Genomic DNA, 19319 nt, shown 5'->3' on the forward strand with positions numbered 1-19319 from the left:
GTCTAAGACCATCTGCCATGATATGCTCATTCTAGCAAGTGAGAAGGGAAAGGAAATAGTACACTGCTGCCCTTTAATGGACCATCTGGAAGTTGCACAAATCACTTCGGTTTATATCCTATGGATAGAACTCTGTCACATGGTATAATTCCTAGCTGCAAAGGAAGCTAAGAAATGTCATCTATATTCTCTAGGAAATCATCCCCAGCTAAAATGCAAGGGCTCTATGTCTGAGGACAGTGAGGAAAACAGATACTGGAAGAAAACTGGCAGCCTCCTCCATGGAGTGGTATTCAATTTTTTAAGATTCTGTTCTTAAAAATCTATAAATTATTTATATTTTGGTTCAATTTTGCAAGAGAATAGAAATCTAGACTAACCTTTATGCTTAAATACTGGAAACACGGCAATGTAATGTTGCCACAATTTTGGCTTCATGGTGCTGATTATTTATGACAGTGCTAAAGAAAGTTAAAATTAATTCTAATTTGCTCTTACAAAAGTATTTTCCTAAGAATTCTAAAGTAACTTTAGTCTTCCTGCCATGCTTAACAACTAGCTTTCAAAATACTACATTAAAAACTCAAATTACAAAATTAAAAAAATCATTGACATATTCCCACAGCATATGGAACTATACCACCTCAAGGATTCTTTTAAATTATCACAGTCAATTGTGCCCTTACTGCCAGAAAACTCTTGAAGTTACAAGATGTATTCACTATAGCAAGATGTGATCCAGAATTTTGATACTTTCTTCTCATATTAGTTCATAGTACTATATTTTATCATTCAAATTCAAGAGATGATTAAAAATAAAATAATTCACCAGCACATAGTTCACTACTTGATATGTAAGCATTCTCAAGGCCTAGCCATGAGGTGCAGAACCTCTTAAATAAATATAAAAAAGGAAAAATCCATAAAAAGTGATCCAATTTAAAATGCAGTAATTTATGAGCTGTTTTATGATCATTCACATCTACTATATTCAAGAGTATATTATTTCAGAGCTACTTGGCTGCTACTCTTCTTTAAAAACACAGTACTTTCCTATAGTGGTATCTTTTATCCACTTAAAAGTATGTAAATTATTATGTTCAACAAATTTAACTTCTTAATTTATGACTGGCTTGCCTCAAGAATGGTTTTAAATGGCTAGCGTAATGATAAAACTATCAAACATAATACACTGACTGTGCAAACAATTTTTTAAAATATATTTTATAATACGAAGTATTAATTAAATAAAATTTGGAAACTGTTGAAAAGAAGTAGAATATCACAACAAACCATATTAAATTGAGTATAAAACACTTTAATAGTCTCCAAAGTGATAATGACCAATAAGACTTCACATGGGAGAGAAAAGAAATGAAGGGCACCCACTTCCAATCAAGATAGAGTGAGAAGGACCAGAATTGCCCTTCTCTCTATAAAATGAAAGTTCCATAAAAAATATATAAGCAACGGTTTTCAAGACACTGGATACCAAGCAATAATCCCTAAGAAATGAGAAGCACATTTGGTGAACTCTTAAGAAGTAAGAAACTGACAACATAAGCCCTCTGACTATCCCAACTTCCAGATCATGGCTGAGGAAAGGAAAACTTAAGCACCACCTAACATAATCCCATAACTAAGGAGATAAATCTGAGAAACAAGGGATATCAGGGCAACTAGAAATCACAGGACAGCATATTAAAGGAAGGTAAGCTGAACACAGAGAAATCTCCAAAGATCTGCAGATGATCCTTTTTGGATATTCAGCAGAGTACTGATGAGCATGTGAGAAAACAACCCAACATCAGGAAAATAACCACTTGAAAGAATTAGCGGGCACAGTAAGTACCTAGAACTCACATAAGGCTGAGAGTTGTGCCTTATTCCCATCAGCCAGACCAGAAAATTTCATAACACAGCACAACACACATATTCTGGTGTGTTGGGTAGAGTGCTCAGAAACTCGTCTCAAAAACAAGAAAAAAGAGTTCAAGAAGATTTACAGGAATGTAAAAATATCTAGCACCCTACAAAGTAAAATTCACAATGCCTGGTATCCATCAAAAACTACTAGGCAAAGAAGTAGAAAACGATAACCCACCACAAGCAAAAAAAAAAAAAAAATCAAACAAAATTTACCAAGGACTGAAAAAGACATTAGATTTTGCAAACAAGGTCATTAAAAGTTATTACAGATCTTCTCTGTATATTAAAAAATTGAAATAGAGACATGGAAGATTTTTAAATACTGAACTTCAAGAGATGAAAAACTGCAATGTGTGAGATGAAAAACACCCTAAATGTGATTACTGCTAGTGAACTTAAAGATATAGCAACAGAAACTACCCAAAATATAATATACAGAGAAAAAAAAAAAAAAGAAATACATAAACAGAGCATTAGTGATCCTAACATACATGCAACCAGAGTCCCTGAAGAAGAGAAAAGAGAGGAGGGAACTCTAAAAATATTAAAGAAATAATTACTAATTTTGTGTCCAAATTTAATGGGAACTATAAATTTTCAAGTCCAAGATTCTCAATAAACCCAAAGCACAGGAAATTTATAGAAAGCTACAACAAAACACATCACAATCAAATTGTTTAAACACACTGATAAAGAGAAAATGTCATTTTTTTAATCTATAAATAAAAAGATAAGTAAATAAATAAGGTTGACACAGATTTCTCATAAAAACCAATGCAAGTGAGTCAACAGAAGAATATTAAAATTAAAAAAATCAATCTAAAATTTCATATCCAACAAAAATGAGTTTAAATAAAGTACTTTTGGCAATATGAAAGCTGAAAGGACTCCTCACCAGTGGACCTATGCTGATACAGAACAAGTCAGCCAGCTCCTGAAGCTGGGGGACGCGGACAGGCTGCCTCTGCCTTGGCAGTTTGGTGCGGTGACAGCAAGCAGCGGAACCAGCTGGGCTGGAGGGTAGGCAGAAGGGCCCCATTCCTAGGCCTGGGAATGAAAGCCATTCATTTGCAACCCAGGCACGACCCAGACATGTCCCAGACACATTGTCTCAGACATGACCCAGACATGTCCCAGACAGGATGTCCCAGACACCCATGTGCTTAATGTAGCTTAATGTAACTACCAAGCCCCGCTAAATGTAACTATCGAAGCCCAGACACCATTGTTCCAAACATGATCCAGACGTGTCCTAGACATGATGTCTCAGACCAGCTAAATGTTAACTACCAAGCCCTGCTAAATGTAACTACTGAGGGCCCCATGCGACTATATATACCCCAAGACAAAGAGCCTAGAGACAGACAGACAGACAGAGAACTCGTCTGGGTTTTCTCTCTCTGCCAAGAGCTCTGGCACTTCTGTATTCTTTTCTGTAAATAAATCCTGTCTTACCACTGATCTGTGATCCGCGGATTCATTCTTCGAATCACCAAGACCAAGAACCTACTGAAGAGCGAAATTCCAGTATCAATGCCACAAGGAATATTTAAGGGAGGTCCTTCAAGAAGAAGAAAAATAATTCCAGAGGGAAATCTGGATACAGACAAAAGAATGAAGAGCATGAAAATGGGAACTACTCAACTAAATAAAAAATATTTTTCTAAACTGATAGAGGCCAACTACAGCAAACCAACAGCCAATATCGTATTGAATGGAGTTAAATTGAAATCATTTCCACTCAGATCAGGAATCAGACAAAGCTGCCCATTGTCTCCACTGCTCTTTAACATTGTAATGGAAGTTTTAGCCATCACAATTAGGGAAGAAAAGGCGATCAAGGGTATCCATATAGGGTCAAAAGAGATCAAACTTTCACTCTTCACAAATGATATGATTGTATATCTGGAAAACACCAGGGATTCTACTGCAAAACTCTTAGAAGTGATCAAGGAATATAGCAGCGTCTCAGGTTATAAAATCAACATTCATAAATCTGTAGCCTTTATATATACCAACAATTGTCAAGATGAAAAAACAGTTAAGGACTCTATTCCATTCACAGTAGTGCCAAAGAAGATGAAATATTTGGGAGTTTATCTAACAAAGGATGTGAAAGATCTCTATAAAAAGAATTATGAAACTCTAAGAAAAGAAATAGCTGAAAATGTTAACAAATGGAAAAACATACCATGCTCATGACTGGGAAGAATCAACATTGTTAAAATGTCCATACTACCCAAAGCAATATACAATTTTAATGCAATCCCTATTAAAGCTACACTGTCATACTTTAAAGATCTTGAAAAAACAATACTTCATTTTATATGGAATCAGAAAAAACCTGGAATAGCCAAGACATTACTCAGAAATAAAAACAAAGCAGGAGGAATCATGCTACCAGACCTCAGACTATACTACAAATCGATAGTGATCAAAACAGCATGGTACTGGCACAAAAACAGAGAAGTAGATGTCTGGAACAGAATAGAGAACCAAGAGATGAATCCAGCTACTTACCATTATTTAATCTTTGACAAGCCAATTAAAAACATTCAGTGGGGAAAAGATTCCCTATTTAACAAATGGTGCTGGGTGAACTGGCTGGCAACCTGTAGAAGACTGAAACTGGACCCACACCTTTCACCATTAACTAAGATAGACTCTCACTGGATTAAAGATTTAAACTTAAGACATGAAACTATAAAAATACTAGAAGAGAGTGCAGGGAAAACCCTTGAAGAAATCAGTCTGGGCGAGTATTTTATGAAGAGGACTCCCCAGGCAATTGAAGCAGCTTCAAAAATACACTACTGGGACTTGATCAAACTAAAAAGCTTCTGCACAGCCAAGAACACAGTAAGTAAAGCAAGCAAACAGCCGTCAGAATGGGAGAAGATATTTGCAGGTTATGCCTCCGACAAAGGTTTAATAACCAGAATTCACAGAGAACGCAAACGTATAAGCAAAAAAAGAACAAGTGATCCCTTTGCAGGCTGGGCAAGGGACTTGAAGAGAAACTTCTCTGAAGAAGACAGGTACACAGCCTACAGACATATGAAAAAATGCTCATCATCTTTAATCATCAGAGAAATGCAAATCAAAACTACTTTGAGATATCATCTAACTCCAGTAAGATTAGCCCATATCACAAAATCCCAAGACCAGAGATGTTGGCGTGGATGTGGAGAAAAGGGAACACTTCTACACTGCTGGTGGGAATGCAAATTAATACATTCCTTTTGGAAAGATGTTTGGAGAACACTTAGAGATCTAAAAAATAGATCTCCCATTCAATCCTATAATTCCTGTACTAGGCATATACCCAGAAGACCAAAAATCATATCATAACAAAGATATTTGTACCAGAATGTTTATTGCAGCCCAATTCATAATTGCTAAGTCATGGGAAAAGCCCAAGTGCCCATCGATCTACGAATGGATTAATAAATAGTGGTATATGTATACCATGGAATATTATGCAGCCTTATAGAAAGATGGAGACTTTACCTCTTTCATGTTTACATGATGGAGCTGGAACATATTCTTCTTAGTAAAGTATCTCAAGAATGGAAGAAAAAGTATCCAATGTATTCAGCCCTACTATGAAACTAATTTATGGCTTTCACATGAAAGCTATAACCCAGTTATAACCTAAGAATAGCGGGAAGGGAGAAAGGGAGGGGAGGGAGGGGGGAGGTGTGCAGAAGGAGGGTGATTGGTGGCATTACACCTGCAGTGCATCTTACAAGGGTATATGTGAAACTTAGTAAATGTAGAATGTAAATGTCTTGGCACAATAACTAAGAAAATGCCAGAAAGGCTATATGAACCAGTGTGATGAAAATGTGTCAAATGGTCTATAAAACCAGTGCATGGTGCCCCTTGATCACATTAATGTGCACAGCTATGATTTAATAAAAAAAAAAGATTTTTCTATTATGTAAATCTCTTTAAATGATTATTTACTGGTTTAACAAAAATAGCAATAGAGAGGTGTTATATCTATGTAAGAAAAACAGAATAAAGAATGAAATAAATTTCAATGTGTTTCAATAGTTACTTGAAAATTATAAATTTATATATGCTAGTCTAGTAAAATTAAAACTGTAGCCATTATTCTGAAAAAGCATTCCATTTGCCCTACACTTTCTGATTTGGTTTGAGTAGTCCTAGCATTATACGTTTGAAAATATAAGTTCAAATTATTATATTTGTTTTCACAGAGAAAAAGTAGTAAATCTAAAAGGATGTTCTTGTTAGTAAAAAAGTTAGCACACAAGTTTAGGCTTGTTGAACTTTATAAATAAATGCAAACAACTATTGTTTTATTGTAATACTAAACTCACCTAATTTTATTTTAATTATAGGTAACTTTAAAAATCGAGTCAAATATGTAAGTAGAAGATTTAAAAATATGGCACAAATTACAAAATAAAGTTCCCTTATTTGTTTCCCCAGCCTGCCAAAAAATGAATATAATGTATAATTCACATCATTGGCGTTTTTAGAAGAATTTTTATAGAGAGGGTTAGGGAGAAGGGATAACAAAGCAGTGCTAACTTCTCAGCATCAAAAGCCCTATAAAAACAACAATAAAGTCAGAGCACAACTGGGGACTTACAAGTATAAAATCTTATATATTGCTCAAGAATTTTTCTCCTATTTGTAAAACCTATTCAAGAGCATATCTACAAATTTTCTCAATCAGTGGCCACGTGCTGGAATGAAAGTGGAAATAGAGAAATGCAGAGGAGATGCATCCTTGGGATAATGAGGGAAAGGTAGGCTCCAAGATGAATATCCAGTATAGGCAATATTGCCTTACAAAATTACTTATCCATAAAATAAAGATAACAGTCTTTTATACATATCACCCTGAACAGAAACAGTGATGCACACTCAAGTTTGAAAACTACTAAGCCAGACTTATGAATGAACAAAAAGCAAGCTTCCATTCTGAAGTCTATGTATTCAGATTCTGCCACACAAGACAACTATTTAATCTCCAGCAGTGAATATAAAATAAATGAAAAATTCTAAAGTATTATATTTCTGTTCATCAGCAGATCTGACTTCAATTTATTTGCTATAGTTAGGCTCTACAATCATTACTATATTTAATATTCTTGTAAAAATTAAATGAGACAATATAAGTGAATATACCAAATACAGAGTTTCAATTTATGTGATAGACTGTAATCTAAGTCTTGCTCTAGCACACCTACAAGTTGCATAAAACATCTCAGCCAGGCTCGGCGCCTATAGCTCAAGCAGCTAGGGTGCCAGCCACATACACCAGAGCTGGCAGGTTTGAATCCAGCTCGGGCCTGCCAAATGACAATGACAACTGTACCCAAAAAATAGCCGGGCATTGTGGCCAGCACCTATAGTCGCATCTACTTGGGAGGCTGAGGCAAGAGACTCACTTAAGCCTAAGAGTTTGAGGTTGCTGTGAGCTGTGACGCCACAGCACTCTACCCAGGGCAACAGCTTGAGACTCTGCCTCAAAAAAAAAAAAAGACCCTCAGCCACATGCAAGAACTAATTCCTGCCTTTCTAAATGATCAGTCCTGTAGTATTAATTTCATAAATTTTGGTAACAGCTGTGAAATTTGTCATCATGGGATTACAGCTTATGTAAGAATTGGGTTCATATATGTTCAAATGCATCTGATGTTGCTTCATTCTCCTGTTCCAGAAAGGGTAAAAGGGAAAGGTAAAGAAATAAATAGGAGAAAAGGAATATTCAAAGACATTTTTAATAATATAAGAAATTTGAAATCTGTCCAGAATATCAGCAGACATTAGCGTACAATATCAGAATGTGCTAGCGTAGCACAAACACCAGAAATTTTAACAATGATAGTAGTATTAATAATAATAATAATAATAATAATAATTCAGGCTGCGTGTCGTGGCTCATGTCTGTAATCCCAGGACTTTGGGAGGCTGAGGTGGGAGTCCAGGAGTTCAAGAGCAGCCTAGGCAACATAGCAAAACCCTCTATCTATAAAAAATTTAACAATAAGCCAGGCATAGTGGCATGCACCTATAATTTTAGGTACTTAGGAGGCTGAGGTGGGAATATCACTTCAGCTCAGGTTTTCAAGGTTACAGCAAGCTATGATCAGGCCACTGCACTCTAGCTTAGGCAACAGAGTAAGACCCTGTGTCTAAAGATAATAATAATAATATAAATAACCCACGTTTAAATGGCTTATTAGGAATGAAAAGTATTAAAACAAAATAACAAATGCAAGGAAACCTGAGCCATTAAAAAGAAAAAAAGACAAAAGTATATATGAAATTTACAGTAAAGTGGTAGGTGTAGGGTCTCTAACCTGATAAAGAAATGATGAAACACCAAATGGTGGTGTAAGTAAAGCAATAACAAGTGTTGCTGAGCATTTAGGAAAAGAATGAAACCAGCCTGGTAGAATGTAGTGCCCTGTTTTTAAAGTGACATAATTCACTCCATCCAATAACAACATCTTATTACAACCAAAAAATATAGTAATGTTTGATATGTGAGCAAATGATTCTGAGAATGAAGGTTTTATCATCTGAACCTATGCTGCTCATTAGCCTCATGTGACTATTTAATAATTTAAATAAAAGTAAACTCAGGCCCTTGGATGCACTAACTAAATTTCAACTACAGGTGTGCTGTGAGAAGATCTTAGGTGTGCCGTGAAAATTTTATCATTAATTAAATTATTTTCAAAAGAAGTTCAAAGCACACAGGAGCCTGGTTCTATGGGGAGGTCATGCTGGAGACGCCATGGTTCACTGAGAGTGGGCATTAAAAAAAAAAATAAAATAAAAAACCCTAAATTTCAACTACACAAAAAGCCACATGTGCATAGTAGCTATAATATTGGAGAGCACAGATGTAGATATTTCCATCATCACAGAAAGTTCTACTGGACAGCACTTATGTAAAATAACTGTTAGAAGCAGCAGTTGAGACATATGAGAGATGAGACATAAAAGAACACACACAAAGCCAACAGTCATCTATCCTTTCATTCAGAACATTCATTGAGTATTTCTCATGTGAGAGCTGCAGTGCTAAAAATTCAGAGACCACAGAATAAAACAAAATAGTCCCTGCCCTCATGTAGATCACAATATAATAGGAAATAACAAAATAAAAATAATAGGTTGATCAGCAAACACTTACTAGGCACCAACTACAAGAAATGTACTATAGAAGGAAACAAAAAAAAATAAGCATGTAAAATCTGTCCTTAAGGAACTTACAATCTCATAACACCATATAACATTGAGTAAGATGTAAAATTAACATTTGCAACTGTATACTTCAAACTGAGATCCATGAGTTTGATGTGGAATTATTTTTTTTCCATTGTGCTATTTAATTGGTATAATAATTTAAATATACATATTTATTTATTCATTCATTCTGACTTCTGAATAAGTATTTTAAAACTAAATAAATATTACCACCAAATTTTCATTCTTTTTGCCGTTGGTGTTTTCAATCATGCATGTACTAAGTAAAGGCCAAATAATAACCAGTTTGCTAAACAAATAAATCCTGGTCAGGAGGAAGGTGAGGATGAATTGAATCATTGCAGAACACATGGTAGGACAGGCATCCAAGAGCACCTGCACTATACTGGTTAAAATCATCATGTTGAGCAAGAAGATAATGCACGCATCCTATCTCTGTGTAGTTTCTACACAATCTGTTCTTCATTTCAGCAATCTTTGGATACGGCTTACACATTTGATTTAGAATTCAATAACTCCACAATGCTAATCACATTCTCAAGAGAACAAAAAGATGTTATAGACTTCCTTGGTGATATCTCATTAAAACTGACATTTAAGAACTATTTACTGGTAAAATTTTGGTCATGTACAAAGTCTGATTACACTGAACCAGCAAACAAAGCCTTGAAGTTAATATTTGTTTTTAATCCACTTTTAAAAAGACATTTTCTATATTAGATTGATATAAAATGTAGAAACAAATTAAATAGGACAGAATCTGAGGCGACATCTTTATACTCTCAAACCCAAAACTGGCAATGTAATTTCAACAATCCAGCATCATTTGCCACATAATTCAATGTTGTTTCTTTTAATTTCATCAGTTCTGTTATTTATATTTGACATTTTCTCATTGGTTTCAGTTTTATAATTTATAAAATCTATAGGCCAAAGTGTTTATCTTTTATGTTCCTACATACTTAAGAATAATGTTTAATAAAAATAAGTTCACACTGTACAGACCAGTAGTCCTAGCCAAAATAGTCCATTCTTCCTGTGATGTTTAATCTGGAGATGGTGCCCATTAGTAAGCCAAATCTTCTCTGCCCCTCTTTCCATCTAGGCATGGGGAGCCACTGTTCTCTAGAGGGCCCACAGAGTAATTGACAAGAGACCACAAATACATATGTAAATCCTTCTCTATATTTAAATATACTGCTACATTTCAAAAGTATAAAGATGCTATTCTGGTTAATAAAATGAAAATTCCTTTTAAAGACTTCACTATTATAGTAGCTTTCCATTTTATTTTCTCAGTTAGTACTAGAACTCAATTTGTAATCCTGTAAAAACACAGCCATAACCCTAAACTACTGCAGGAATTTAGAGAGAGAGAAAGATCGTGGTGAGCTGCAATAATCAGAAGAGCATCACTAAAGAAGTGGGACATACACTGGGCCTAGTGCAAAAAGAGCAGGTAAGGTACAGCTTCCTAGTGAGCCCACTCTGAATGGAACCCTAGTGGAATGAAAATCTGATCTTGGCTAAGATGATCATGATAGAAACCTGTAAAATGTAGTTCTCTTTCAATTGCAAGAGACAGATAGCAAGAGATCTATCAGTTGATAGATAGCTTATTGCTCATATAACATAACTCCAGCAAAATTGGTGATAGAACCAAACTTGAGAGTGACTAGGTATGGGAACTAAAAAACTAAAATGCTGTTCTTATTTTCTCTCCCACTCTTTCTTTCATCTTAACTTTTCTTTCTTGCTGATTTATTCTCAGGCTAGCCATACCCACTTATCTAAAATCTAAGCCACTTGAGTAGCTCCGACTTAGTACTTAAATCCTTAAAGACTTACTGGATGCAAAGCAGGAAGTAGCAACAGTTTAAAATGTATGGAAGCATGTCAATTGCTTGAGCTCAAGAGTTCAAGACAAGCCTAAGCAAGGGCAAGATCCCGTTTCTACTAAAAAGAAAAAAAATTAGCCAGAAGTTGTGGTAAGCATCTGTGGTCTCAGCTACTTAAGATGCCGAGGCAAGAGTATAGCTCGACCCAGAAGTTTGAGGTTACTGTGAGCTATGATGCCATCATACTAGTCAGGGACAACAGAGTAAGACTCTGTCTCATTAAAAAAAAAAAAAAAAAACGTAAAGGTAAAAAAGATAGGCGACGTCCAGACTACGAAAGAACTGGTGTCATACTAAGGAGTTTGGGCTTTTAAAGTCAAATCTGGCCTAAGCTGGTTTAGGAAAACTAAAACCTATATGAAGAAATAAGTTTATTTCAAGATTTCCTGAACTGCAGTGTGCTCTGGAATAGATTATTATAGTGTACCCCAATCAGGCTGGGGGTGGCTCATAATTTCCCTCTTTTCATTCTATACTATTTCAGAAGGGTAGACACGTAGACCCTGAAGTAGCAACCAGAATATTCCATCTTCCTGGCCACAGTGGAGTGGTCCATAGCTATGGACCAGATTTAATACAACCCGATCAGAGTGCTTTCTTAAGGTATTCAGTTTAAATTTTCAATCAGATACCCAGGGAAGTCTTAAAGGCTTTCTCATACTGTGCTGAGATGTAGAGTACAACTCAGTAAAATTAACAGAAAATAGAAGAGACTTTCTGGGTCCCACACTGAGTTTATATTTTACAATGGAGCAGCAAGGGGATCTGGGCCAATGATTTTGATCAATGGAACTAGATCCATTTAGAGAAGAGATTTGAGTACATAAAACAGAAGAAAAAAGTAGACTGTCTATGAATAGAATACAGAGGCACCACAGAGTAGAAAGAGGGACTCAGTAATAAAAGAACAAAAGGAAGAATGTCTCAATAGACTTTACAAGATCAAAACAGTGGCATCTACTAAAAAAGCTATAGAAAGAACCCCATCGCCAGAGACGCAATGAGGATTCATCATGTTTCCTGATTTAATAGTAGAAATCTACATATAGGAGAGAAAGGAGACACAGAGCTTTTGATTTTAACCAAAATGATAAGTAGAAATAAAAATGCACAGCTTTCACTTCCCTTTCTTACTTTTAGATCTAAGAGAGACCTATAATGTGTCCTTCCTGCTGGGACAATAAAAGAAGGCATGATACAGCACACTCTCTCACTCCTTTCTTTAACCCTCACCTTTCAGTATCCTTTTCTTTCAAGGTGAATGAAGGAGCCCAAGAGCAATGGTAGCACTGATATTCACTCCAATGTGAAAAATCCAGCTTTCACCCTGGAAGTTTCGTTTACAGTTTATGAGTATGAGATGCATATTACAAGACTGTGGGCTTTGGAATCAGACCTGGATTCAAATCCTAAGGTAATTCCTAGCTGAATGATCATTGGCAAAGTATTAATATTTAACCTTTCAAAGTTTCCATATACCTTAGGTGGAGAGGAGAGATAAGGGAGGTAGAATTAGGGAAACAGGAACTAAACTGCCTGAGTTTGAGATACAGAATAAATACATTAAATCATTCCTACAAAGTGCTTTTTAGAGGATAGGCTATGTTCAAAAGACCCCTCTCTGAGCCCCTACATAGCACCCCATAGTCTCTGGAGCCACAGATGCAGCACAGAGGATCTGCAGTGGGTCCTTGCCTCTGTCCACTCCCTATAAAACAAGGGGAGGCCAGGCTGCAGGCCTCCAAAATGCAGTACTACAAGGATTAGTGGAATCAGTCCCTTACAAGTCTTTTGCATGTGGCATACATTAGGGATTAAGTCAATTCTCAGACTAATGTACGTACTAGTGATTCACTTAAGAGGCTTCTTCTTCTTTCTTACCACTACCATTTCTAGATAGGGATCCACTACCATCATTCTCCTAAATCCTGAAGCAGCTTTCCTCCCCTGGAGTTGTACATTTTTCAATTCAATCTTATCTTCACATGGTTATCATTCCCATCCTGGTCAAAACCAATTCATTAAGCTATCATTTGCTCATATTTTTCCTTCTTATTTCCCTCAGCAGTGGGCACCTGTCATCCTTTTTGGCTATGAACAATGAGACTCCATTATCGCAAATGGGGAAGCGTCTATAAGACAGAGCTCACCTTCCACTATGGAAGCTGGTGTGCCAGCAGTGACTGTAAAGGTATCTCACAGGATCAATTCTGCAAAGGGATTTGGAGTCTTGTTTCTGACTGAGTGGCTTCTAAGCTAAGTCATCTGACTCTACCAGAGATTCTATGAGCTAGTCAATGTGGTGCACATATCATAAGTTGACCTTCAGAGAGTTAATACCCTTGTATAGTCTGATGTCACTCCCATTCTTATGTCATATAAGTCTCTATCTTATCAGACTAGAGTACGACTTCCTTGCTGGCTTTGAAAAAGAAAGCTGCCATGGTATAAGAATACTTGTGGGTCACCTGGCAAAAAATAGCAGGTGGCCTCTAACAGCTGAGGTTGACCTCTCTCTGACAGGCAGCAAGAAAATGGAGGCTTCAGTGCTAACACCACAAGGAGGTAAATTCTGCCAACAATAGAAAGGAGCTTGGAAGTGGATCTTTTCCCAGTTGATCCTCTGATGATACTGCAACCCTGACTAACACACGACAAGATCTCTCAGCAGAGGACCAGTTGAGCTATGCATGGACTCCTGAGCAATGAAAGTGTTAGATGATGACAGCGTGCTAAGTTGCTAAATTTGTGGCAATGTGTTACACAACAATAGAAAAAGATATAGTCAACATCTTCTAATATATATAGTCATTATGAGTATGAGATGCATATTACAAGACTGTGGGCTTTGGAATCAGACTTGGATTCAAATCCTAATGTAACCCCTAGCTGAATGATCATTGGCAAAGTATTAATATTTAACTCTAAATATTAATACTAAGTATTAATATTTATCTCTAAATGCTTAAAGTAAGTAAAATGAGTTTTCATGACTTGCTACTGAATACCCCGAGTGACACACAATCTATTCAAATCTTACCCTCCTTTCAGTAGCTGTTTCAAATCTCAGTCGTCACTATGCCACTCAAACTAAACCAGTCCATACCCAGCTCCTCATCACAGCTTTGGGAGAAATGGGTAGAATATACCATTTCCAGCAACCTGAATTATCCTCAATCTCACCAACAGCATGCTGTACTCTCTCTGGTGTAGCAACAAGTAGATAGAAGTTTTCCTCACTTTAAAGTTCTAAACAGAATTCCTTACAGTAAACTGGAAATCATACTTCAACTTTTCAGTACTCCACATTTAAAATGATTTGGATGAGCTCCCATAAACCATACATTTAGGGAAAGGGACAGTAATATGTACATATACAATAGAATCTCCACAGTTGACCACCTCCCTACATTGACCACCTCCTTAAGTTGACCTTATTTTCATAGACTGTACATGCACTGCATGTATCTATCGGTATAATAGGCCCAGTTCCTTATGTTGACCACCTCCTGTATGTTGACCAGCTTGTTACAGTACCTTAGGTTATCAACTTACAGAGGTTCTACTGTATTTTTTTAATAGAAAGCTCTTATTACTGTCTCCTATTCAAAATGTCTTGCATAAGATTACATACTACCATTTTCTATGAAATTACAATGCTTTATTCTGCATCCTGGATAATATATTCCACTTTTGGGTGTAACAATCCAATATCAAAAGTCTATCACTTTGGTTGCTAAAATCATGTGGGCAATTAACTTGTAAAATTCTAGTGAAGTTTGGAGGAGAAAGGATTTGGCAGGATGATGTAACAGAACAAGTTACTATCCTTTTTCTCTTTTTTTAAACTCTGATTTATTCAGATATGAGGTCTACATGGACAGAAATGACTAGATATTTTCTTAAGCCTCTGTTCACTATGATATCTATAAGTTAGACAAAGAAGTAGAGCTAATAAGAGAAAGAATGTCTTGACCCCCAGAACATGATCCCTCAGATACTGGTGGGCTCTAGAGTGGAAATTCCATTACTATCCTCTCTCAATACTTTCTCTTCCCAAAACTCAGGTTCTGAGTTTTCTTGCCACAGAGGCTGATGATCTTCAAGCTTAACACTATGCTAACAAACTTTAAGGGCATTTGATTAGTAAAGGGGCAGTGTTCATCAATAAGGCAAGGTCAGTGGGGACAGAGCAATATGTGGGCTATAGCTTGATTGCACCCCTCAGAACACTGTGTGAATGTTTCTTTGTTTTAGCACTAGCTATTACAGTACATGGTTCCCTCCCCATCAATAGGCAATAGTAAAGGCCCATTCCCTTATGACTACATTGACTGATTGAAAATCCAATCTGCACATATGTAAAGATGAGCTGTTACAAAACTCTAGGAATATTTAAATTTATGAAATTATCATAAGATAGCCACAGGAGCAGCTTGCCCTTGTAATTAAGATACAGGAAATATAGATGCTATCCTCAGCTTCACACTGATTCACTATTGTGTTACCTTGGGTCTATTGGTATACTTCTGCCTCCTTCCTTAAATGAAAACAGTACGTCATCCTACCTATCTCTCAATTGTTTTGAGGAATCATTAAGGAATGTAAAAATTATAACAACAAGCTAGAAAGCAACTGTATGTATCTGTGGATACATATGTATGCAATGAAAATTAAGTATGATATCTTTATCGAAAGAAAAAGGCTTCAAGCGTAAAAGCCCCTATCAGCTTAAACATTAATATAAACTATATTTTTAAACAAACAAAAAAAAAACCCATTGAAGCAAAAATAAAAAGCCACATTTGGATGTAATAACAAAAAATGTCCATAACTACAATATTTCACTAATGAGAAGGTACAGATGCTACATACAGAAGGATTTTATGATGTCCATATGTTTCTCAAATGACTCTCCTTGTTAGCTATTTCTCCATATCTCTATTTAAGAATAGCCTACACCTTCCCCACTGAGCGAGTATAAATTATAATATGTTGTAACATTTAACCAAATTCAAAAAAGAAGTAATTCTAATAAAAAGAAACGAATGCTATTTAAACCTAGATGCAGACATTAATAAAAATTTGAATTCTGGTGTCATTTGAATTAATTAATTAAGCAGATTTTTATCTAGTCAGTCAGCCTTCAGATTTAAAATTCTCTAAAACCTCAAACAGAGTTAATCTCTGTCTTAAACATATATAATAATTCATTTTTCATACAGAGTAACAGCAACTTCATAAAGCAACTCATTCTACTATAATAATGGTCATAGTTAATTTGGTCACAAAACAGTCATAAAAACCTATAACCATAGATAAAACTACCTTTTAATTTCAGAAGAGCCATCATTATTTTTACAAAAGATGGCAGTTTAGTACACCAAACACTTTCTAGTCTAAGTATTAGTGTGACTTTCCAATAAAGGCTAACCCAATAGGCTGAACTGTAGAGGGAGAGAAACAGGAAGACCAAGATTAAAAAAATAAAACTGTCTCCTATCAATAATCTGGTACTTAATCTACAATGCTTAACTTCCTTCTGCACAACCTTATGTGCATCTAATCATGTCCACTCTGTAGTGAAGATTATCAATTCAGGAGCAGAGCTGGGAAAGCAGCTCTCTCCCTCTGGCTGACAATGTTTCAAAGGTCAGACTCAGGATTCCCACCATCCATGCACCCATTTGATAGCTGAAACATACATGAATACATTAGCTTTTACCCACACGAAAGCAACATATTCCAAGAAATTTTGCTCTTCCTGAATTATACCCCATTCAAACAAAATGGGTAAGAATAAATTACAAGCAAGTTTTACAACTGACCAAATTACGTTCTTTCAGAAATACAGTATTCCTATTAATCATTTTAAATACAGATGGTTTACAGAATGAATGTCAGTAATTTGATGTTCAGGGGATTAAATTGGTCCAAACTGGAACACTGGTTTAAAAGGAGTACTAAATATCTGTGGTAAAAAGCAAATACATTAAACAACAAATTTTCAATCACAATAATTTCCACAATAAATATCAAAGTACTAAAAAGAAGTTCAAAAGATATCCTTTAAGGAGGATTTTTAATTTATTGACCGTAGCTTGTATTCTTATTAATTATAGGATTAAAAAGATATCTGGGACATCAGAAAATAACAACCAGACCTTTTCAAATGCCAAAAGATTTTGCTTCCTACTATGTTTTCTTTAACATAGTTTCTGTAAGTATTTACTCTCTTTTTCCTAGATTTCAATAATGCCTGCGAGATTTGAAAACATGACTGCTCCGAATGCTTGTAATTCCTCAATCTTACTCTTCATGAGCAATCTCAGCACATTACGAGTACTGAATTGTATAAGCATTGTTACACCATTCGTAGAGAAAAAAATTAACTCTTCATTTTCTTTTCTGGTAGAAGTGAAACTTTTTAAGCCCGTCTTTTCCTACTCCCATATTTTACACACACACAGAGAGAGAGAGAGAGAGAGAAGAGAAAGAGAGAGAGAGAGAGAGAGATACACACATCTCATTTCCTCACATAATTTAAAAATGCTACCGGGACACACACCTTCCCCGGCAGAAAAAAAACACACGACAGACCTTCCTGAAATGGGAGCACAGGAGACTCACTAGAGAATTCTCCCAGTCCACCTCACAGGAACCGCATCCTCAGCGCCCCGTCGCAGGCCACCTCCCTGACAACCGCGCCTGGGATCTGGAGGCAGCTGGGTCCCACTCTGTCACACCACACACAGGCCTGACACCCGCACCTCTCGCCGCGGACCAGTGGGCGACGGCGTCGAAGCCAAACAAACGCTGCCAGCCGGGCGCTCAGGGAACGCCCCCGGCCCCGCTCCCTCTAGCGCTCACTGTCACACCCTCGGGTGGCGTTTAGTTAACCAGTTTACCTCAGTAAACGCATCATTCCCCTTCCACAGCCAAAAACTGCTTATCTCCCATCCCCCAGCACCCTGAACTTTTCTTAATACCCAGTGTTCCGATGTATAGACTTGAAACCGAAGTGCCCACGAAACCTCTCCGGTACCCTCAGGAAGCCTGGCTGCTCCCCTCAAGCAACACGTTGGCAGTACAAACTTTTCATTCACAGCTCAGCTCCAACATCAGCCGGGTGTGGATTTGGGGGCGGGGAAAAATCATGCCACTGACCTCGACCTGCCTAGCCAAATGTCGGGGTCTGCACCAAAAAGATCACCTAGCACCCAACTTCTGACAAACGTTCCCTTAAACCCACCAATCTGCGTGGCGAGATGCAAGGCAAGTGGCATCCGAGTCGGGACGGAGATGCAGTTAACCCCGGGAGCCGGAACAGGGACTACGGCGGCGCATCCGGAGGACCGGTGGCCCCCGATTCCCAGGGCTTTCCCCGGCACTGGCTGGGAAGCCTGCCGTGGTGCCACTCACCTCCGCCCGCTCCCGCTGAGGCTGTCGCGCCCTCCTTCGCCCCGCGCCGGCGACCTCCTAACTTCTCCCCCTTCTCCAAACAGCCATCTTTCGAGGAGGAGAAGAGAATGGCGAGGCAGGAAGCAAAAAGGAGATTGAAAGTTGACTCGAGGACCGCCGCTGCTCCTCCAGCAGGGACTCACCGGCCACGGCAGGCGCCGGGGGAGGAGACGGCGGCGAGAGCGGCGGGCGCGGCGGGGCAGGCTCGCTGCGCGATGTGCGGGACGCGCCGCTGCCGCCGCCGCCGCCGCCGCCGCGCGGGGGGAGCTCTGGAGGGCGGCAGCGGGCGGTTGCGAGCTGCGAGCTGAGCGGGCGGCGGCGCGCTGAGGATTTGCTAAAAATAGCACTTCTTGGGGAGGGGTGTGGGGGACGGAGGTGGGAGGAGAGGCTCGGCCGGGAGCCCCGGCTCGGCGGAGGCTGGGCGGGGCTGGGTGGGAAAAGGAGGAAGGACCCTCGGCCACTGTGCGGGCCCGGGCGGGGGAGACCGCGGGGCGGGGAGAAGCGGGCCAGAGAGGACGAGGGTGCGGGGACACCTGGGCGCGCGGCCGAGGCTTGGGGAAGGACGCGCGGGAGGCAGGAGGGCAGCGAAGGCCTCTTAGGGTGGAGCGGAGGAGAACTTGGGGCTGGACCAGCGATTCGTCCCAGGGGAAGGACCGGGAAGCCTAAAACGATTAGGGTTTCTGAAGCAAAACATGCCCGCGCGAGGCATGCGGTGATGGTCAGGCGGCCGGCGCGCAAGATCCTTCTGCCGGCCCCTCAGCAGCCCGCGGC

The 19319-nt window shown here is 38.3% G+C and overlaps 1 protein-coding gene across 7 annotated transcripts in view; it reads right to left on the minus strand.

Moving 5' to 3' along the window:
* The window catches only part of HDAC9 (histone deacetylase 9), a 1013994-nt gene extending 995103 nt beyond the window's left edge, over nucleotides 1-18891 (minus strand). For 4 of the 7 annotated variants that reach the window (XM_053609490.1, XM_053609484.1, XM_053609483.1 and 1 more), the window contains exon 1: nucleotides 18510-18798. The gene's annotated coding sequence lies outside the window, so the exon portion shown is untranslated. Of the gene's footprint in view, nucleotides 1-17687; nucleotides 17731-18509 lie in introns of those variants that run through there. The other 3 variants (XM_053609487.1, XM_053609488.1, XM_053609475.1) reach the window with 2 other exon arrangements.
* Between the last annotated feature and the right edge of the window lie 428 nt (nucleotides 18892-19319).

The sequence above is a fragment of the Nycticebus coucang genome, chromosome 11, assembly GCF_027406575.1.
Source record: "Nycticebus coucang isolate mNycCou1 chromosome 11, mNycCou1.pri, whole genome shotgun sequence".
NCBI classification, from domain to species: Eukaryota; Metazoa; Chordata; class Mammalia; order Primates; family Lorisidae; genus Nycticebus; species Nycticebus coucang.